Below are 24,272 nucleotides of genomic sequence, written 5' to 3'. Positions count from 1 at the left end.
TCAGTGTACCGATGACAATAACAAATTTAGTTAAAGCCTACTTTGGAGATTTGCAATTCAGTTTTTCAACTTCAGAATTCAGCACTACATGGCAATGCCTAGAGGTTGGAATAATGGCAGGATGCACCATTTCTCCACTGGCTTTTACCATGGCAATGGAAGTAATCATTAGGGCATCAAAATGGGTAGTAGGAGGAGAGCGTTTGGCTTCTGGAATGCGACTACCACCAATTCGAGCATACATGGATGACGTGGCAACCATGACTACAACAGTAGCCTGCACTAATCGATTATTGGGCAAATTAACCAATAACATTGAATGGGCACAAATGCAATTCAAGCCCACTAAATCAAGGAGCATCTCTATAATTATAGGCAAAGTAGTAGATAAAACATTCTTCATTAATGGTGAGGCAATACCAACAGTGTCTGAGAAGCCAGTGAAGAGTCTTGGGAGATGGTACGACGGGGATCTAAAGGACACAGTTCGTGTGGGAGAAGTTAGACAACAAGCAGTGGAAGGGTTGAAGAGCATAGACAGCTGCGCTCCACCAGGTAAACTAAAACTCTGGTGCTTTCAGTTTGGTCTACTGCCGAGGTTGCTGTGGCCACTGACTGTGTACGAGGTTTCTTTGACAACAGTAGAGAAGCTGGAAGCTTTAATCAGTTCATACATCAGGAAATGGTTGGGAGTTCCATGGTGCCTCAGCAGAGTGGGACTTTATGGTAAAGGAATACTGCAGCTACCAGTCTCTGCTCTAACTGAGGAGTTTAAGTGCGCCAAGGTCAGACTGGAAATGACATTAGCAGAGTCACGTGACAAATGCGTAAGGGAGGCAGCACCTGTGTTGAAAACTGGAAGAAAGTGGGCGGCAAAGAAAGCTGTGGAAGATGCAAAGGCTGCCCTTCGAATTGGTGATATCATGGGGCAAGTTCAGCATGGAAGAGGGGGTCTTGGTTTCAGTTCAGCTCCTCCTACATGGCACAAGGCAGCCCCAGCTCAAAGGAGGAAGCTGGTAGTCAATGAGGTGCAAAAGCAGGAGGAGAGGATGAGGTGTATAAAGGCCATTTCCCAGGCCAAGCAGGGAGAATGGATGAGATGGGAGAGTGTGGAACAACGCAAGATTGGCTGGCAAGACCTATGGTCAATGGAACAGAGCAGGATCAGTTTCCTCATCAGGTCAACATATGATGTTCTCCCATCACCACAGAACCTAAACCTCTGGGTAGGAGAGGATCCCTCATGTCCTTTGTGTTCATCACCTGCAACATTAAGGCACATTTTGACAGGATGTAAGGTGGCTCTTAGCCAAGGACGGTTTACTTGGCGCCATGACCAGGTGCTGCGATGTTTGGCCTTAGCATTGGAAGACAAGCGTAACATGACCAATAAGTTGCCACCTGTTCCATCAAAACATTACACACAAAAGACAACATTCCTCCGCCCAGGAGAGCAACCACCAAGAAAAGGTGTTAAAACCAATCCTCGCCCAGGACAACTGGAAGCTGCTAGAGACTGGAAAATGCTGGCAGATGTTGGTCAACGGCTTATTTTTCCACCTGAGATTGCCACCACTAACCTTCGACCAGATATTGTCTTGTGGTCTGGATCAGCACGCCTTGTTCACCTGGTAGAGTTAACAGTGCCATGGGAGGATGCTGTAGATGAGGCGTATGAGAGGAAGAAACTGCGGTATGCTCAACTAGCCACTGAAGCGGAACAGCGAGGATGGAGAGTCCGGGTTTACCCAGTGGAAGTGGGTTGTCGAGGATTTGTGGCACACTCTACAACCCGGTTTCTCAGAGACGTCGGATTCAGTGGCCAAGAGTTGCGTCGCACAGTGAAGAACTTATCTGAAGCAGCAGAGAGGAGCAGCAACTGGCTGTGGTTGAGACGGAAAGATTCTGGCTGGGGATCTCAAGCACAATAGAAAGAAGGAAACGCTGATGTACAGGTAAGTAAGCTGGGCTGAGTTGAGTGGGGGACGGAGGGGGGTGATGCTGGGACGCCAGAATCACCGTCGAGCCCTCTTGAGGTGTCCTGGGCTAGTCGACGAAACACTGAGGATGGAAGGTGCCCACTTGAAAACCCCAGAGATGTACCCTTGTGACAGAGATCGAATGAGTCTTAGTGTTAGATCTCCCTCTCGACCTGTGAGAGCACGGTGTACGAGGAATAGAAAATGGCACGACAATTTATTCCGTAGGGTAGATGGAAGTCGGTCAGTTCGGAAGGGGGCGGAGCTATGGCACCCGAGCTCAGTGACCCAGACGGTAAGCGGCGTGGCATCCGAGGACTGGAGGAGCGGATGCGCTCGTTAACCTCGGGGTCATGGGCGAGGGTATAAATAGGGGGCATGGCTTCAGTGATCTGTTCCTTTGCATATGGTTAAATTATATAACCAAGAAGGAGCCCGTATCTGTGGAATCGACCATGAGTGTTTTGTGTCTGTGTCTTAACACTGTGTGTCTTGTGTGTTGTTTTCTCACTAAAGATTACTGAGCACGATCCGGAGCTGCAGCCGCAGGCCAGCGAAAAACCCGGACTTCACCACTCACCTTTTCACTATCGGAACTGTCTTTTGTTTGCACCTTTTAGCACTTGAATCACGCACTGTCTTTGTGTTTGTGTTTAGTGTGGGTGTCTGAACGGGACTTTGGGGATACGGGTCAAACCCGTAGGATTACAAATAGAAGTGATACACGCCGCTGTATCACTTCCAGCACTATTATTATTTACAGGTTTTGCCTTAAGGCTCTGGACATTTATTACATTAAATAAACACCCTTGCACCTGTACCAACGTTTGTCTGTGTGATTATTCTGCACTGCACTCACCTGCACGTCTTTACCACTTTGCCACAACCCTACTTAGCTCAATCCAGACGGTTGTCATGCTGATGCGCTGGGGAGGCCGCACTATGGTTGATCCCCGGAGCCAGCATCGCAGCCGTTGTGTGTGCTGATGCGCCAGGGAGGCAAAATAAACTGATCCCTGGAGCCAGCATTACACTTCAGCCATTAACACCAGACAGAAGGATATCTACATCAGCATATGGAAGGAAACGTAAATGGATGGAGACACATATGGATCACATTAGTTTACTGTAAAGCTACGTCTTAGTTGGTGCTTATCTTGGCGAGAGCCGAGTTCAAATCAGCATGAAGTTTTAACATCTACTCTCGTGTAATGGAAATCAGAGATTGACCAAATCTATATGTGGGAATGTAATACATGTAGAATTGAGTATCCCAGCTCAGCTAAAGAGTGCAGAGATTGACAGAATCTATATGTGGGAATGTAATACATGTAGAATTGTAGAATGATGAAGATTTATAAAGTATAACAGGGTGTGGCTGTGAGTCGCTGGACAAGAGAAACGGGTCAGTGTAATATCTGATGGAACAATCTGACAATATGAGACGTGTAAATATTTGAAGCGATCTGGTTAATTGTGTAACAGGTGCTGGAACGAATACAGGATGGATAATAACACATGTAACGGTGTTCAGTTTAAGGGTCGTGGATTCTATCTGAAGGATGTATAATTAAACAACACATTGCTAAAGAATGAATTACGATTTCGTAATATCCTATTAGAATTTACTGAGATTATATTTCTTTCCTGACTCTTATACTGTATATTAAAACAATTCTACTTGCACATGTTATTCATGCTATTTTGCTTATTGATACAAGAACATTATTATTATTATTATTATTATTATTATTATTATTATTATTATTATAGAATGACAAATATAGATGATTGATAGAATGGTTGCTTTTACTTATCATTGATATTTTCCATTGCATCTGAAATAGTACCTGAATATTATCCATTGCTTAACTTCACGTTGTGATTATTGTGATACTCGTGTTCTTTCTTCCTTTTGTAGCGTATCACTGAACTCACTTTGATAAAATGGATCATCTAGAGAACAGTGTCGTGGTGTTATTGTTCCACTGGGTTTCATTTTCTGGATCATGAGCTCGTTTGGAAATAATTGATGGAATCAGCATAGGGGGTGTGACAGGATGAATGGTGCAGTGCAATGAATGTATAATGTCCAGACTGTTGTATCCCAAAAAATAATCCTTTTTAATACAAAACAGAAATATTACAAAAATAATCCACACGGGACAAATAGTAAATAGCCCCGCTACCAGCGATGGTATTGGGGCAAACACGGCAGGGTCCAGGCTCAAACAACAGAAAACAAACAGACACTCCGATAACCACAGTCCTCCGTGCACGAAAATGTGCTCTTCTCCTTCGGGGCTTGTGGTGCGTGCGCTGTGCGATGAGGGGCGTGCTCTGGGGTAAGTGCTGTGCGATGAGGGGCGTGCTCTGGGGTAAGTGCTGTGCGATGAGGGGCGTGCTCTGGGGTAAGTGCTGTGCGATGAGGGGCGTGCTCTGGGGTAAGTGCTGTGCGATGAGGGGCGTGCTCTGGGGTAAGTGCTGTGCGATGAGGGGTGTGCTCTGGTGTAAGTGCTGTGCGATGAGGGGCGTGCTCTGGGGTAAGTGCTGTGCGATGAGGGGCGTGCTCTGGGGTAAGTGCTGTGCGATGAGGGGCGTGCTCTGGGGTAAGTGCTGTGCGATGAGGGGCGTGCTCTGGGGTAAGTGCTGTGCGATGAGGGGTGTGCTCTGGGGTAAGTGCTGTGCGATGAGGGGTGTGCTCTGGTGTAAGTGATGTGCGATGAGGGGTGTGCTCTGGTGTAAGTGCTGTGCGATGAGGGGCGTGCTCTGGGGTAAGTGCTGTGCGATGAGGGGCGTGCTCTGGGGTAAGTGCTGTGCGATGAGGGGCGTGCTCTGGGGTAAGTGCTGTGCGATGAGGGGTGTGCTCTGGGGTAAGTGCTGTGCGATGAGGGGCGTGCTCTGGGGTAAGTGCTGTGCGATGAGGGGCGTGCTCTGGGGTAAGTGCTGTGCGATGAGGGGCGTGCTCTGGGGTAAGTGCTGTGCGATGAGGGGCGTGCTCTGGGGTAAGTGCTGTGCGATGAGGGGCGTGCTCTGGGGTAAGTGCTGTGCGATGAGGGGCGTGCTCTGGTGTAAGTGCTGTGCGATGAGGGGCGTGCTCTGGGGTAAGTGCTGTGCGATGAGGGGCGTGCTCTGGGGTAAGTGCTGTGCGATGAGGGGCGTGCTCTGGGGTAAGTGCTGTGCGATGAGGGGCGTGCTCTGGGGTAAGTGCTGTGCGATGAGGGGCGTGCTCTGGTGTAAGTGCTGTGCGATGAGGGGCGTGCTCTGGGGTAAGTGCTGTGCGATGAGGGGCGTGCTCTGGGGTAAGTGCTGTGCGATGAGGGGCGTGCTCTGGTGTAAGTGCTGTGCGATGAGGGGCGTGCTCTGGTGTAAGTGCTGTGCGATGAGGGGTGTGCTCTGGTGTAAGTGTTGGCTCAGTGGCTACAGCCTCCCTTACTCCAGCTCCTCTGTTAACTGACAAAGCAGACACGTAACACACAAAACAAACATCGGCTCCGGACGGTCGTTTCCATTAACTCAGCGCAAGGGGAGGTTTTGACGTAGCTGCTTCCCCTTTGTACCCAGCAAACTCCTCCCTGCAGTCAACGCGTCGCCATGGTTTCTCCAATAGAGGGCTGCCCCGCAGCTGACCGCAATGGAATCGTCCTGAGTACTTGCAGCTACGTGCCCCTGCTAATATGCTCACCTTCCTGTTTCCACCTACCACCGAGGTGGCAGATCTAGGAGACAGCATACCTTCCCCCTTACACAGCGCCCTTTCTAATCGGGAGGGAGATTTACAGCACCAATCCTTTCTCTCTATCACGGGTGTGTAGATTACAGAGCACAGGATAATATACAATGCAGTGTGGTAATGGAATCAGCATGGGGGGTCTGTAGATTACAGAGCACAGGATAATATACAATGCAGTGTGGTAATGGAATCAGCATGGGGGGTCTGTAGATTACAGAGCACAGGATAATATACAATGCAGTGTGGTAATGGAATCAGCATGGGGGGTCTGTAGATTACAGAGCACAGGATAATATACAATGCAGTGTGGTAATGGAATCAGCATGGGGGGTCTGTAGATTACAGAGCACAGGATAATATACAATGCAGTGTGGTAATGGGAATAAACATGGGGGCTGGGTATAGATTTTGCAAGGGATTTATTTACCATTCGTACACATAAATACATACTGGTGCAACACATGCTTTCACACACAAACATTCTGCAACATCCACATTATGAGGAGTCAATGCCACGCTTACTACTAGATCTGAATTCGGTATTGCTTATTGTAAATAATTTCTTATAATACTTAATTTAACACAGATGCAAATTATTTTGGAGCCTTCCCAGGGAAGAAATGTGAATAAAATGAAACATCCTAGTTCAAACAGCTGAGTGTAAAGGATTGTGGGAAATGTATTCACTTGCATCCACATTAGCATCTCTGTTCTGTATTTTAGTGTCGTTTGGGGACTTCAGTTCCCATGATGCATTTCGAGTTGCCATGCTGCTCACACAAATACGTGCGCTCCTTGATGACAAGTGGAGGTGCTGAAAGCGATGGATAATGCAGCACCGTACAAGAAAAAGAAAGATGCTGCTGCAGATTTCAACATTCCCACAAGCACTTTGAAAACCGTTCTGAAATAACGGGATACAATAATACAGGCCTGTGAACAGCAAACTGGATGCAAGTCGTCAGCGTTTCTGATTTGCTCAATACCTGATGCCGAGGACGCCTTGCTTCTGTGCTTTAAAAATGCCTGTGATCAGAATGTGCCTGAATCTGGAATCATTATGAGACACACCCTGAGGAATGAGCACAGCAGCTGGGACATGCACATTTCAACTGCAGTTCATTTGCCATGTATACTCCTTAAAAGTTCACTTACAACCGTATTTTCAATAACATGCACAGTACTTTTACATTTATAATACTTTTCACTGTACTGTAATTGAAATTTGATTTCAGTGTTACTGTAACTTCAGTACAAACTGACAGTATGCATTCGGAACAGACTCGTGATAATCAGAATTACTGAAGATTATTATTATTCATCAGAATAGAATGATACCAGTCTGTGTCAGGCATACCGCAAGCTTGCAACAAAGAAGGTAATTCATCTTGGTAACCCGTGCTTGTTTATAGTACCAGGCGGAGGGTGAAGTTTGGGGGTTTGGAATCCAAGGTTTATATAATGAGTGATCTATTACACATAAGAAATATCTCTAGGAACAAATGAGGGAGGCCATACGTCTGAGAAGATGCTTACAAAAGAGTCTTCTATCAATGATGGATGACCTTGATAGAGAAGCAGGTGGTTCAGAACTTACCTGAACAGGATGAGAGAGAGGTCATGTTTTAAAGCACTGAATGGCTACAATGAGACTGTTATAGTTTGACTATGTTCCTGATAGACTGGATTTAAGTGAGAATGCTTGGATATATAGTTGCCTGCATTGAAGTTTGCTATGAGCCTTCTACCAGCCCCTATCCAATATGTTTTAGTTAATTGTTAAACCACATCTCTACATGTAATAAAGCCAATCAAATAAGGAGGATGTCTTTTGATGTTAAAAGGGATATATATGTGCATATATATTTTGACCCAAGGATTGGGAATAATTACACCAAAGTAGGTGTTACATATTAAACACATCTTTCTATGTATTCTTCATATACTTGTACTGTATTCACATGCATGCTGTGTTTGGGAACTCTGGTACCAAGAAAGAATAACATCAGTTCAAAAGTTCACCTTGCATATTTCGGAGATGTAGGAGAGATGGACTAGGGGATGATTGCTAATTCATTTTATGGAGGGAGTTGCCGGGTGTTTTAAGAATGTTGTTGACTTGAGAGACAGGAGCTGTGGCCATCTTTAGTTTTATGCATGTGTAGCCTTAGGGCAAAACATGTTGTAATCATAAATGTATTGAAGTATTAATGCTAACACCTGTTAAGGCACTGGACTGCCCAGGTTGCCTGTCAGCTGGGATTCTACGTAGTCTGTAACTACTCAATCCATATTTTAGCAGTTAATAAACCGAAGGGGTACTAATACTACTCTGATTCATTAAAACTTCAAATCGAATGAGTCTGTGTGAATTTCTGGATTATTAAAATTCATCTGGATACGTTGCAAGCCCAGTGCACAAACGATCCACTTACAGAAGTCCGAAACATCTTTATGTCCTCCTGAACGTCTCCCGAGTGTAATAGTGTGCTCAGTGTGTGTGTGTATATATATATATATATATATATATATATATATATATATATATATATATATACAGACGTGCTCAAATTTGTTGGTACCCCTCCACAAAAAACAAAGAATGCACAATTTTCTCTGAAATAACTTGAAACTGACAAAAGTAATTGGCATCCACCATTGTTTATTCCATATTTAATAGAAATCAGACTTTGCTTTTGATTTTTTATTCAACATAATATTGTAAATAATAAAACAAATGAAAATGGCATGGACAAAAATGATGGGACCGCTAACCTAATATTTTGTTGCACAACCTTTAGAGGCAATCGCTGCAATCAAACGTTTTCTGTAGCTCTCAATGAGACTTCTGCACCTGTTAACAGGTAGTTTGGCCCACTCTTCCTGAGCAAACTGCTCCAGCTGTCTCAGGTTTGATGGGTGCCTTCTCCAGACTGCAAGTTTCAGCTCTTTCCATAGATGTTCGATAGGATTCAGATCAGGACTCATAGAAGGCCACTTCAGAATAGTCCAATGTTTTGTTCTTATCCATTCTTGGGTGCTTTTAGCTGTGTGTTTTGGGTCATTATTCTGTTGGAGGACCCATGACCTGCGACTGAGACAGAGCTTTCTGACACTGGGCAGTACGTTTCACTCCAGAATGCCTTGATAGTCTTGAGATTTCATTGTGCCCTGCACAGATTCAAGGCACCCTGTGCCAGGCGCAGCAAAGCAGCCCCAAAACATAACCTAGCCTCCTCCATGTTTCACTGTAGGTATGGTGTTCTTTTCTTTGAAAGCTTCATTTTTTCATCTGTGAACATAGAGCTGATGTGACTTGCCAAAAAGCTCCAGTTTTGACTCATCTGTCCAAAGGAGATTCTCCTTGAAGGATTGTGGCTTGTCAATATGCATTTTAGCAAATTCCAGTCTGGCTTTTTTATGTTTTTCTTGCAAAAGTGGAGTCCTCCTGGGTCTTCTTCCATGGAGCCCACTTTCGCTCAAAAAGCGACAGATGGTGCGATCAGAAACTGACGTACCTTCACCTTTGAGTTCAGCTTGTATCTGACAGTTATCCTTGGTTCTTTTCTACCATTCACACTATCCTTCTGTTCAATCTGGGGTCGATTTTCCTCTTGCGGCCGCACCCAGGGAGGTTGGCTACAGTTCCATGGACCTTAAACTTCTTAATAATATTTGCAACTGTTGTCACAGGAACATCAAGCTGCTTGGAGATGGTCTTGTAGCCTTTACCTTTACCATGCTTGTCTATTATTTTCTTTCTGATCTCCTCAGACAACTCTCTCCTTTGCTTTCTCTGGTCCATGTTCAGTGTGGTGCACACAATGATACCAAACAGCACAGTGACTACTTTTCTCCATTTAAATAGGCTGAATGACTGATTACAAGATTGGAGACATGTGTGATACTAATTAAAGAAACTAATTAGTTTGAAATATCACTATAATCCAATTATTTATTATCTTTTCTAAGGGGTACCAACAAATGTGTCCAGGCCATTTTAGAATATCTTTGGAGAATAAGCAATAATTCATCTCTTTTCACAGCTTCTTTGCTTTATTCTATGACATACCAAAGGCATGCAAGTATACATGATAAAATAGCTTTTAATTTCATCACTTTTCAGGAGGAATGAAGCATTATTTCAATGAGCTGTAAGGGTACCAACAAATTTGAGCACGTCTGTATATATACTGTATATATATTGTATAGTCATACTTGATCCGTGTGACTATATATATATATATATATATATATATATATATATATATATATATATATATATATATATATATATATATATATATAAATAATACAGTGGCTACAAGTAATGCATTTCCTCTCCTCCCAAGTTGTGCTCCACATGCAGAGTGTCACCGCATGTCCCTTTGGTTGTGGCAGGCTGCTACGTATTGGGCAGCCAGGGGGTCCAATGTTTCAGATAGGAGTTTTTGGTTTGTTTTATAATTTGTTTTACTCTGATTGGAGGCTGGTAAGCAGTGTTGACCTGAAGCTGGTTTGTGTTCGCATCAGTGGGGGTCAGTGCAGTGAGCTTGCAGGCATGTTAAAATGACTCTAAGCTTTCCCCACTCGTGTTGACGTCATATTCCTCCGACAGACAAGAACCAATCAAAACGCGAGACTGTTAAGCATCCCCCAAACCGGGGCTGCGTCATACCTCCGCGTCTTTTCAAAGAGAAGAACAACAACAAACGCCAGAAATTTAAAAGAAAAAAGATTGAGCTCCGCAGAGTTGTTTTTAAATTATTTAACATTTTGTTGGGCACCACTTGACAAGGCGTGGACGATAAATAAAGAAAAAGTGAGTTCCCATGTTGTTGTTTTTAATTGGTGTTTGGTTGTTCTCGACGCAGTGGTGTTTTGCTGTTAGCCGCGGGTTTTTCAGCCGGTCAGTGTTTCTGTGCAGCGCAGGTATGTGATGTTCTCGTCATGGGTAGCTAGTAATGTCAGCGCGGTGTTGATGTGGTTTAACCTGCTGAACTCGGATGCGCGCAACCTCTCGATGCTCTCCTAGTGTCTGGGATAAATCCCGACTGAACTGAACAGATACTGTACGAAACTACACGTGATTGTAGATTCATATTGAATATAAACTACATGGAAACGCATTGCGCGCTGAGAGATAAGCACGTCTGTCTGTGTTAATGACTTTATAAAACATAATGTTCTTGATTACCCTGTTTTATTTTTTACAAATTGTATTTATTTATTAACTGCAGAAGCCATAAAGTAAATGATAGACGCGGTTGTGTTACGTTATTTTGACAAAAGGTATTTAGAGTGTCGCGCTACAGAAAGTGGTACATCATCAGAATGTGGTACTGGTACCAAAACTTGATCCGTGTGACGTCAAAAAATGGTACGCTGTCAGTGTTGTGATTGACTGCTGCACAAATCACTAGGAACAAGACAAACTAGTTTACACACAGAATCCTACATATTTACAATGTTAGATAACAGAAGCTGTTGCTCATCAGTTAGTCATATATTTGTTGAATTGGTAAAAAAAAACAAAACAATTATATTATTATTATTTGTTTATTTAGCAGACGCCGTTATCCAAGGCAACTTACAGAGACTGGGGTGTGTGAACTATGCATCAGCTGCAGAGTCACTTACATTTATGTCTCACCCGAAAGACGGAGCACAAGGAGGTTAAGTGACTTGCTCAGGGTCACAAAATGAGTCAGTGGCTGAGGTGGGATTTGAATCGGGGACCTCCTGGTTACAAGCCCTTTTCTTTAACCACTGGACCACACAGCCTCCTATTAAAATGAACTTTAGAGGCCAACAGTATCATTTGTTCAGATGAGCGTTTCCTTGTTTTCTGAGCTAAAATTATTTGCACAGCCCGGGCAAGCGCAGTACATGGAGTACCACGTTTTAACATGTACCGCAAAATAACACGACCTGGGACTTTTTTAACATAACATTTACTGTTATACAGGCTTTTCAGCACGATAGGCTTTTTACAGTATGTAGCGAATATTAATGGGCTTTTCCACATGGATAGACATTCTGTAATAACACAGGGATGTGGCAAAAACAATGCTGAAGCAACCTTATATAACATTTGTTATTTTGCACAGTTTAAGCTGTGTCTGAATGAACCACTCGCAGCGAGTCCAGCCTTTGCTATGGAGACACTCCGCACTCACTTAACTTGAGCTTACATTAAACTATAATGTGGGCACATTTTAAGGTCTTTATTGTAAAAAGGTCTTCACAGAATTAAAAAAAATAACTTAATACAGTCAGTAAACTTCTTTAGTAACAAAACTAATCTGTACAGAAAATATTAAGACATTGTCGGGTGTTCAGTATGCTTTTAGTACTTACACACACACTCACATACACACATGCTCACACGCACACACACACACACGTGTGGAAGGCCATCCGGGTCAGAAACACACTATTAAGTGCATCTTCAAATATTTAGTACATGCAGAGGCACTGGCCCCTCCAATAATCATCTCCAAAATATTGATTTCTGCCCTTTCTGTCACTGACACTCACACACTAAACGTATTTCCTCATAAAGTGTAGTTATGGTCGTGTGTGTACTTGGTTTGCACATGTCCCCCCCCCCCCCCCAATAAGAAATAAGTAATAATAATAAAGTGCAGTTAAGGACTGGCGCGTGTGTCCCTTTAATGTTTGAGTCCAGCTGTAGTAGTACGATTAGTGGATAAACCGCACATCTTAAAAATGATGCTATTTTATGCTAAACTGAAAACTGTTAATATACTAAAGGGAAAGCACTTGTGAAGCTGAATCGAGAGCTTCAATGCAGAGTTCCTGAAATGCAGTGTGATTTATTCGTACACCACATTGAGCCTGTTTTAACGCTCGGGAATCGGACAATGCAATGTCTTTGTCAGAACTCATGAAGCTCTGTAAAGAACATGACCTGGACTCCTGTATCCTGATGTATTCCACCTGCAGGTGCTTTGGGCCGCGCTACCTGTTACAGCTGCAACTGCAGAAAGATGTGTCAGTGATAAAAAGCTCCACAGCGTATGGAGTTTCATTGAAATGGCGAGTGTAATGCTATTTATTTATATAACCATATCAACACACACCACACACATTGTGTGTGTATATATATAGATATATATATATGGTTTTTTGTTTTGTTTGTTTAATGTGTCTCCCCAATTGCGGTGTTTATTTCACATGCCCCTGAGTACACACGTTGATTTTGATCAGTACATAAACTACATGTTCTAAACAAATGTAAATGAACTACGTATTTTTCTACGTAGGGGCTGGTCATTTTACAGTCATGCAGCGTCATTACAGGAGTAGCCAGTCGCCTCTGGGATAACATCTTTTTAATTTCAGACTTTTTACGGTTAGAAAAAAAAATCAAGAATAATGAAAATTGCAAACCATGCCGGTGAGAGATTTTCTTCCACAGTGCAAATCTAGATTTGCTGAGTGCTGCCGACTTCTTGAGACAGACCGTGTTGAGCGTGACACGGTTCAGTTTGTATTGACTTCTTTAGACAGACCGTGTTGAGCGTGACACGGTTCAGTTTGTATTGACTTCTTGAGACAGACCGTGTTGAGCGTGACACGGTTCAGTTTGTATTGACTTCTTGAGACAGACCGTGTTGAGCGTGACACGGTTCAGTTTGTATTGACTTCTTGAGACAGACCGTGTTGAGCGTGACACGGTTCAGTTTGTATTGACTTCTTGAGACAGACCGTGTTGAGCGTGACACGGTTCAGTTTGTATTGACTTCTTGAGACAGACCGTGTTGAGCGTGACACGGTTCAGTTTGTATTGACTTCTTGAGACAGACCGTGTTGAGCGTGACACGGTCCAGTTTGTATTGACTTCTTGAGACAGACCGTGTTGAGCGTGACACGGTTCAGTTTGTATTGACAATGTACTAAATTGACATCGTCGTGTTTCTTTACAAACACAAAAATAAATACAAAAACAAACATTTTAACAAAAACACTTGCTCACAGAGTGAAATCAAACAGTTAAAACAAAACAAAGTCACGAACACTAAAAGAAACAAAACAGACCCTGGGTCAGGCTGGGCAGTTTCCTTCACTGTTTCTGCACAAGGTTTTTAAACAATAACAAAACATCAGATTTTTAAAAAATACAAAACAAAACACAAGGCTGCGCCGTCATATTTATACATTCTATTAATAATACAGTCATATTTATACATTCTATTAATAATACAGTCATATTTATACATTCTATTAATAATAGTCATATTTATACATTCTATTAATAATACAGTCATATTTATACATTCTATTAATAATACAGTCATATTTATACATTCTATTAATAATACAAAGCCTCTATACAAGCAGGGCTGTGCCCTGTCCCCGCTAATAGTGTGCAGGGCTCTCTCCTGCTGCCCTGCTGCAGGCTCTCTTACAACCGTATTGTCAATAAAATGCACAGTACTACTACATTTATAATACTTTTCATTGTACTGTCAATGAAATTTGATTTCAGTGTTACTGTAGCTTCAGTAGAAACTCACAGTATGCATTTGGCATTATTTTATTACTGTAACGTCAAGCTTGGCAAATGTCTGTGATATTCTTTGAGCGCTGGATGCGGAAGCAGGTATCTTGTTTGTTTATGTCCGTGTTATGTCTGTGTTGAAGGGACTATCTATCTGACTATCTGTACAGATCTGCCTCCTTATTTTTATTTTTTTCGGCTGCTATCGGTCTCACTCAGCCATTGAAAGCTTTTCTCTGCTTTTTCGTGAGAAAAAACAACTAGAGACCTGCGCTTGACATCTTTTTGATGATGTCGGACCGGAAAGGGAAAAATTGTAATGCTGGACCTGGTCCGACATAGGGCCGCAAATGGTTAAACTTTTTCAACAGATAAAATTGTATGATATTATAAACTTATTACAAGAAATTCTGTGTTCCTTCACTAGTAAAGCCACTCCTGCTATAATGCCAGATTGTGTCTGTCCCTTGAATGCCCTTCATAACACTGTATTTAAATAGATACATAATTATTTTTTCAGCAGCTACTAAACAGAATCCTGTGTGCTGCCATGGACAGTGTGAAGATGGACTCTGTCCAGATTAAAGAGGAGTTCCCTGAACTTGAACCTGCCCCCATTAGAGTGGAGTTCTCTGGGCTGGTTTCCCTCCCCATTAAACAGGAGCTCTGTGAGATGCAATGTGACAGCAGTCAGCTAGAGGTCTCTGACATTAAAGCTGAGCACAATGAACAGGAGGTCCCCCAGACAGAAGAACCCCTTCCTGTTAATCAAGAAGAGGTGCTGGAAACTGTCCGTATTAAACAGGAGCCCCCTGAAGTAGAGTTTGACCACATGGAACCAGTGAAGGAAGAATCCGAGGACTTCAAACCAAACATCCCTGAGCTGGATCCTGTGCGCCTGCGGGAGTGTAGAGTGGTGCTGGAGAGAATCTGCGTGAGAGAGCAAGGCGCTGGAGAGGAAGGCTCTCCCAACAGCACGCAAGGAGGTGGAAAGGAAGACGGGCGCTCCCATTCAGAATGCAGTCTAGCAGGTGAGTGACTCCCAGTAGCTGTGACATTGTCATTCTAGATTGTGTGATATCCACAGTGTGTTTAAGAGGGAGGGAGCATATTTGTTAGATTACTTTTAAAACCTGTCCAATCAGAATACTGATCTAAAAATGACTAATCCATTTGAAGACTTTAAAAGTAAATGGTATTTACTCTGGTCCCACCGCAGTCAGATATGCGACAGATTACTGGATTTGTATTTGATTTGTTTTACAGACTAGTTTTAAACATAGAAATGAAAAATCACATGAGTCGATGCTGTAGTCAGATATACATTGATTTAGGCAGACAGATTCCAGAATAGCCAGGGTCTGGATTGTAGAGGGGATCACACCATTCATTTCAATAGGGATTTGATCAGGACCCCAAAATCATACCGAATTAGAATGCTGGTTTGTAGAGGGGCTGGATTAGACAGGGCTCTACAGCTATGGACAAAAGCTTTGCATCTCCTACAATTGTAGGATTGAGGCATAATAAAAAAACATATAAACATCATTTAGACCTTTTCATTTAGCATCATGTAATCAAAGAAACTACTAAATTATATTGGAAAAGTCCACCGGAAGCCACAATAATAGCACAGTATGTTAGATTTCAATGTCACAAAAGGTCGCCGTCCTCAAATTCTAGGTGTTTCTAAACTTTTGTCTGTAGTGTAGGTTGCTGATGCATTTACAGTCTGTGTAACTGTATAAAATAAACTGCTTGTGTTTCTGTCTGTATACTGGAGTCCTGTAACCCACTGTGTTGGGATTCAATTATAGGAATGATAAATAGAGAGAATTGAATTAACAAAACACATAAACCCTGCATGTGTAATGTAATGCTATGGCATGGGGCTGCACATTTCTAATGCACCGTGATGTATATCTGTACAACAATAAACAAGATGATTCCAAACAGAGAGAGGGAGGGAGCCGTTCCAGTCTCCAAGGACATCATTGACAGCTGATGCGGATTACACTGCAGTTCTGTGTATGCATCTGTACAGACCCCAAGATTAGAAAAAACTCATAAAATACCATGATGAGAGAGATATAATTGTAATCTAATGCTGAGGGGAAAGATATATTGTAGGGTTTGTCAGGGGAAATAGACCTGAAACATTACAGGAGAACTTCACAGTCAGATTTTGATCCCAGGGCTCAGTTTCACCAGCATCAGTCTTTACTGACTTTGCTTTCACACAGAAAGGCTTTATGTTTAACTTTGCATTTTTAAACTGGTGTAACCCAGAGCAAACCCCACAGCTAAAATGCACACACTTTAATCCCGGGGTTCCAAACAGCACCACCTTCAGGCCGCGGGTGCAATGACATTCTATGTGTTTTTTTCTATTAATAACGATAAGCAGGCGTCGGCAGCAGCTGTAATTATACAAAAATGAAGTGTAGCAAGGGAGTATCGACGGACTGTCAATCAAAGCAGAAATTCACAAATCAGAGCTAACAGATTGCCTTCCTGTAGGCGGGATGTAGAGCGAGAGCTCTGACAATAGGGTGGTGTTGAGGTCATGTGATCGCTCTGCTGGCAGATGTAAAAAGTGTGTTCAGTATTCATAACATTACAATATGTTGAATCCGCCACCAAAGAATACGTTTTGCAAAGTATAAAGAACAGAAAAGGCAGCTGCAGGAGTTTGAATGCATTTGTACCACGGGCTCAGCTTTGAGGAGCTGGAATGGGTTTTTTTCTTTTGTAGAAACTTTTTCATACTAACTTTTATAATAACATTCATTTACAATTGATGCCAATGATGAATAAGTTTCATATTTTGAAATTGACCTATTTCCAATGAGAAAACGGGCGAATTTGTGTCTTTTCGTTCACATAGTCAGAAAAAAACAACATATGAATCCAAATTAACATGTATTTATACTAAAGTAATACAAAAATGACTACAAAAGATTTAGAAGTGAGTAGTTTTTCGAGATTTATGATTATACTGTAAATCACTTTCACGAATCAGCCCCCAAATGTAGTCTCCCATCATGTTCTCGTTATACTGTCCTTGGTAGCGGCGTTCAAAGTCCAGTATATCCTGGTGGAAGCGCTTGCCTTGCTCCTCCGAGTACGCTCCCATGTTCTCCTTGAATTTATCAAGATGAGCATCAAGGATATGGACTTTGAGGGACATCCTACAGCCCATTGTGCCGTAGTTCTTCACCAGAGTCTCAACTAGCTCCACATAGTTTTCGGCCTTGTGATTGCCCAGGAAGCCCCGAACCACTGCGACAAAGCTGTTCCAAGCCGCTTTCTCCTTACTAGTGAGCTTCTTGGGGAATTCATTGCACTCCAGGATCTTCTTTATCTGTGGTCCGACGAAGACGCCAGCTTTGACCTTTGCCTCAGACAGCTTAGGGAAGAAGTCTTGAAGGTACTTGAAGGCTGCCGACTCCTTATCTAGAGCTCTGACAAATTGTTTCATAAGGCCCAATTTGATGTGCAGTGGTGGCATCAGCACCTTCCGCGGGTCCCAGCCGTACTCATCATACTTCAAGGCGTCCAGCAAGGTCTTGATGCTGTTGTAATCCTCTTTGAGGTGCACCGAGTGAGCCAGGGGAAGAGACGGGTACTTGTTACCATTATGGAGCAGCACGGCTTTGAGGCTCCTGGATGAGCTGTCAATGAAGGACAGTATAACGAGAACATGATGGGAGACTACATTTGGGGGCTGATTCGTAAAAGTGATTTACAGTATAATCGTAAATCTCGAAAAACTACTCACTTCTAAATCTTTTGTAGTCATTTTTGTATTACTTTAGTATAAATACATGTTAATTTGGATTCATACGTTGTTTTTTTCTGACTTTATGTGAACGAAAAGACACAAATTCGCCCGTTTTCTCATTGGAAATAGGTAAATTTCAAAATATCACTGTCCTGGTCACAAAAGCAAAGTTTGTGGGGAATAATAGCCATTTTCTATACTTTTGAGGCATAAGCAATTAGCAAATAACACTTACTACCCAGGAACAAAAATTGTGTTACATAGTGTAATAATAATAAAATGTTTTTTGACTGATTTCAGATTTCGCTGCAGGTGGATTTATTGTAAGTTTTCTTTTGGCGCAGCTGCACTCTGATTTATTTATTTATTTTTTGGGTTGGGGGGGATGTTGCAAGCTAACTGAATGTGATTTTGCAAGTTGTATTTGTTTGTACAGAGTATTTGCGAAAAAAGTAACTTCTGCAAGGCTCTCGTTTCCTTCTGTATTGTATGCGTGACAGTTATCGTATGAGGTAATGGCAGGGCGTTTTAGTTGCACAGTGTTCAGAAATCAAGATTTAAGAGTTATGTTTTTGTGCATGTTGTACTGGTTTTACTCAAAAGTGATTCCTGTTCAGGTATTTATGAATGGGAATAATAAGAGACATGCACTTTCTTGTTTGATAACCAAGTAAAATAACTGCATTTCTAGAATTTTCAATTATACAAAGGTACCTAATTTAAAAGGTTGATAAAAACATCTGTTTAATCTTTGCACTTTATTGTATTCACTAATATTAAAGTGTTTGAATTTTTAACTCTGTGCATATTCAATGTGATTTCCATCTTTCACATTATTTATTCAAATGAATAAAGGACAGTTTAGATTAGCTTTATTTATAATGTTACAGCTTTAAACATAGAAAATGTTTTTAATTTGACATTTTCCCCAGGAGTGCTAATAGTGGGCCGCAGTGCCTGATGCAGCTGAACAGGTGGGCCTCTGGGGGGGGGGAGGGGGAATTGGGAACCCCTGCTTTAATCCACTCCTCCACCCAGCCACATGCCCGAAGCCTACAAGCAGCCCCTCTTACTTTCTTTCCTGTTCATATTTTCCAGGTTCCAGTCCAGCAGCTAAAGCGAGGGCGGGCGGTGGAGAACATCCTGACTGTGGGAAAGATTTCACCCAGTTAGAGCATTTTAAAACACACCAGCAAACTGATGCAGAAAAGAAACCATATCGCTGCACTTGGTGTGAGAAGAGTTTCAGTCGGTCAGACAGCCTTGTTTTACACCAGAGAATTCACACAGGAGAGAAACCGTATCGCTGCTCTGACTGTGGGAAGAGTTTCAGACAGTCAAGCAACCTTGTTTCACACCAGAGAACTCACAGAGGAGAGAAACCGTATCGCTGCTCTGACTGTGGGAAGAGTTTCAGTCAGTCAAACAACCTTGTTTCACACCAGAGAATTCACACAGGAGAGAAACCGTATCGCTGCTGTGACTGTGGGAAGAGTTTCAGTCAGTCAAACAACCTTGTTGTCCACCGGCGAACTCACACAAGAGAGAAACTGTATCGCTGCTCTGACTGTGGGAAGAGTTTCAGTCAGTCAGACAGCCTTGTTTCACACCAGAGAATTCACACAGGAGAGAAACCGTATCGCTGCTCTGACTGTGGGAAGAGTTTCAGTCAGTCAAACAACCTTGTTTTACACCAGAGAATTCACACAGGAGAGAAACCGTATCGCTGCTCTGACTGTGGGAAGAGTTTCAGTCAGTCAAACAACCTTGTTTTACACCAGAGAATTCACACAGGAGAGAAACCGTATCGCTGCTCTGACTGTGGGAAGAGTTTCAGAAATTCAGGAAAACTGAAAACACACCAGCGAATTCATACAGGAGAGAAACCGTATCGCTGCTCTGACTGTGGAAAGAGTTTCAGAGTTTCAGAACAACTGAAAACACACCAGCGAATTCATACAGGAGAGAAACCGTATAGCTGCTCTGACTGTGGAAAGAGTTTCAGAGTTTCAGAACAACTGAAAAGACACCAGCGAATTCATACAGGAGAGAAACCGTATTGCTGCTCTGACTGTGGGAAGAGTTTCAGAGTTTCAGAAAAACTGAAAACACACCAGCGAATTCACACAGGAGAGAAACCATATTGCTGCTCTGACTGTGGGAAGAGTTTCAGAAATTCAGGAACACTGAAAATACACCAGCGAATTCATACAGGAGAGAAACCATATTGCTGCTCTGACTGTGGGAAGAGTTTCGGAAATTCAGGAACACTGAAAATACACCAGCGAATTCATACAGGAGAGAAACCGTATTTCTGCTCTGACTGTGGGAAGAGTTTCACTCTGTTAGGACACCTGAAATCACACCGGCAAATTCACACAGGAGAGAAACCGTATTGCTGCTCTGACTGTGGGAAGAGTTTCAGTCTGTTAGGACACCTGAAATCACACCGGCAAATTCACACAGGAGAGAAACCGTATCGCTGCTCTGACTGTGGGAAGAGTTTCAGAAATTCAGAAAAACTGAAAACACACCAGCGAATTCACACAGGAGAGAAACCGTATTGCTGCTCTGACTGTGGGAAGACCTTCAGAAATTCAGGAACTCTGAAAACACACCAGCGAATTCATACAGGAGAGAAAACGTATTTCTGTTCTGACTGTGGGAAGTGTTTCAGGCATGCAGACTCCCTGAATAAACACCAGCGAATTCATACAGGAGAGAAACCGTATTGTTGCTCTGTCTGTGGGAAGAGTTTCAGTCTGTTTGGACACCTGAAATCACACCATCAAATTCACACAGGAGAGAAACCGTATTGCTGCTCTGACTGTGGGAAGAGTTTCAGAGAAAGAGGAACCCTGAGAAATCACGAGCGAATTCACACAGGAGAGAAACCGTATTTCTGCTCTGACTGTGGGAAGAGTTTCAGGCATGCAGTCTCCCTGAATAAACACCAGCGAATTCATACAGGAGAGAAACCGTATTGCTGCTCTGACTGTGGGAAGACCTTCAGAAATTCAGAAACACTGAAAACACACCAGCGAATTCATACAGGAGAGAAACCGTATTTCTGCTCTGACTGTGGGAAGAGTTTCAGGCATGCAGACTCCCTGAAAACACACCAGCGAATTCATACAGGAGAGAAACCGTATCACTGCTCTGACTGTGGGAAGAGTTTCAGTCAGTTAAGTAACCTCAAACAACACACCAGCAAACTCACACAGGAGAGAAATTGTATCAGTGCTCTGACTGTGGGAACAGTTTCAACAAGTTAGGACATCTTCAAACACACCAGTGAATTCACACCGGAGACAAAACCTTACATCAGCACTCCAGATAAGGTTTTGTGTCTGGGAGTAACTTACCCTCTAATTTTAACACAGAGTAAAATGTATTTTCAGTGGGTAAAATGCAACATTACCTTGAAGTCCTAAGTAATCTCGATAAATACTGTACAATCTTTGATTATAATGGGTAGGCATTAAAAAAAAAAGCCTTCCATTTTAACTGCAGTGTTTCTTTGAACTACGGCACAACCACAGCTCTACAAGGTTCTTTATCAGCTCAGCACATTTTTTTTCGATGTATCACACTGACTCTGCAAATCAATTACATTATATTTTAACATTAACCTCTTTAGCGATACAGACGTACCTGGCACGTCACGATTAAAAACATGGTTAAAAATGTTTAAAAAAAAAAAAAAAAATCTGGATTGCTGTTTTTTCACTCGGGGTGGTTCATTGAGGAGTTATTACACAACATATTAATGTCATTATATTACATAGATAAAATATATTTGATGTGACGCAGTTGTTAAATGTAATTTACAGCCTGTTTGAATGCAAGCAGTGGCCATCTTTGGCTTGCACTGGAAACATCCAGAATGAATTTAAAACAACCTGTGTGTAACTTTTGTTTTCTTTTCAATGAGGATTGATAATAAAAAAAGTTTACCTTTTGATTAGTAGCTGTTTTATCGAGCTGTGCTTCATGAAATCAGCTTTGAAGTAACATACAACTATTTGTCTATGTCTTGTTTTGTTCATGTGACAGAGTAAGATACTTCCTGCTCCTGACTGTCATCGTGTAACACCATTGTAATGTACAGGATGTGTGGGAGCTACTGTATCATCGTGTGACACCATTGTAATGCACCGAGCGTGTGGGAGCTACTGTATCATCGTGTGACACCATTGTAATGTACAGAGTGTGTGGGAGCTACTGTATCATCGTGTGACACCATTGTAATGTACAGAGTGTGTGGGAGCTACTGTATCATCGTGTGACACCATTGTAATGTACAGGATGTGTGGGAGCTACTGTATCATCGTGTGACACCATTGTAATGTACAGGATGTGTGGGAGCTACTGTATCATCGTGTGACACCATTGTAATGCACCGAGCGTGTGGGAGCTACTGACTGTCATCGTGTGACACCATTGTAATGCACCGAGTGTGTGGGAGCTACTGTATCATCGTGTGACACCATTGTAATGCACCGAGCGTGTGGGAGCTACTGACTGTCATCGTGTGACACCATTGTAATGCACCGAGCGTGTGGGAGCTACTGTATCATCGTGTGACACCATTGTAATGCACCGAGCGTGTGGGAGCTACTGTATCATCGTGTGACACCATTGTAATGTACAGAGCGTGTGGGAGCTACTGTATCATCGTGTGACACCATTGTAATGCACCGAGTGTGTGGGAGCTACTGTATCATCGTGTGACACCATTGTAATGCACCGAGCGTGTGGGAGCTACTGACTGTCATCGTGTGACACCATTGTAATGCACCGAGCGTGTGGGAGCTACTGTATCATCGTGTGACACCATTGTAATGCACCGAGCGTGTGGGAGCTACTGTATCATCGTGTGACACCATTGTAATGTACAGAGCGTGTGGGAGCTACTGTATCATCGTGTGACACCATTGTAATGCACCGAGCGTGTGGGAGCTACTGTATCATCGTGTGACACCATTGTAATGTACAGAGCGTGTGGGAGCTACTGTATCATCGTGTGACACCATTGTAATGTACAGAGTGTGTGGGAGCTACTGTATCATCGTGTGACACCATTGTAATGTACAGAGTGTGTGGGAGCTACTGTATCATCGTGTGACACCATTGTAATGCACCGAGCGTGTGGGAGCTACTGTATCATCGTGTGACACCATTGTAATGTCCAGAGTGTGTGGGAGCTACTGTATCATCGTGTGGCTCCATTGTAATGCACCGAGCGTGTGGGAGCTACTGTATCATCGTGTGACACCATTGTAATGCACCGAGTGTGTGGGAGCTACTGTATCATCGTGTGACACCATTGTAATGTACAGAGCGTGTGGGAGCTACTGTATCATCGTGTGACACCATTGTAATGCACCGAGCGTGTGGGAGCTACTGTATCATCGTGTGACACCATTGTAATGTACAGAGTCTGTGGGAGCTACTGTATCATCGTGTGCCACCATTGTAATGCACCGAGCATGTGGGAGCTACTTTAGTTCCAACTTTAAAAAAAGTGTCGTAAACTCAGCGATCATAGGGTAAAAATAAACATTAGGAACCGTGTGTTTTTTGTATATAGTTACTTTGAGTGAAACCTTGTATCTCAGACTTGTTGTGTCTGGGTGAGTTTGTTGGAGTGGAACTGTTAGGCTAGTGAGTTTGAGCATATAATTGATATATTTTACATATTTTTTGAATACTGTATCTTACTTTTGTAATCCCTGTAGTCATATTCCTTACATTTATAAATTTATATTAGATCTAATTTCATTTTTCTACCGACCCTCAAAAAACTATTATTCATTATTTGTATATTTCATCTGATTTTTTTTCTCTTCGTTTGATTTCTTAATTTTCTTTCTAGTCTTTTTTTAAAATAACATAAGAAATTCTAGAACAAGAAAAGACCATTCGGCCCACCTATGCTCAGTTAACACTCAGGAGAGGAAAAACAAAAAACTCCTGTGTGACCTGTGAAAAATAATTCTCAGCAGTTACTTTGGTAAACCCCTTGACAATTTTAAATACCTCTTAAGTCACCTCTGGCTTTCCTTCTTCCTAGGCTCTACAGATTCAGCTCTTTCAGTCTATCTTCATATGACATGCCCTTCAGTCCTGGAATTAATCATGTTGCTCTCCTCTGTACTCTCTCCAATGCCTCAATGTCTTTCTTATGATAAGGGGACCAGAACTGGACACACTATCCTAGGTGTGGTCGTCCCAGTGCATTGTATA

The 24,272-nt window shown here is 42.5% G+C and overlaps 2 pseudogenes; both read left to right on the top strand.

Moving 5' to 3' along the window:
• Nucleotides 1-10,418: 10,418 nt before the first annotated feature.
• On the top strand, nucleotides 10,419-22,431 carry LOC131706957 (zinc finger protein 271-like; annotated as a pseudogene).
• The window catches only part of LOC131707001 (zinc finger protein 585A-like), a 94,999-nt pseudogene continuing 81,152 nt past the window's right edge, over nucleotides 10,426-24,272 (top strand).

This window comes from Acipenser ruthenus, chromosome 38 (assembly GCF_902713425.1).
Source record: "Acipenser ruthenus chromosome 38, fAciRut3.2 maternal haplotype, whole genome shotgun sequence".
NCBI lineage: Eukaryota > Metazoa > Chordata > Actinopteri > Acipenseriformes > Acipenseridae > Acipenser > Acipenser ruthenus.
Note: the sequence above shows the minus strand (reverse complement) of the source record. Positions and strands in the feature narration are given on the sequence as shown.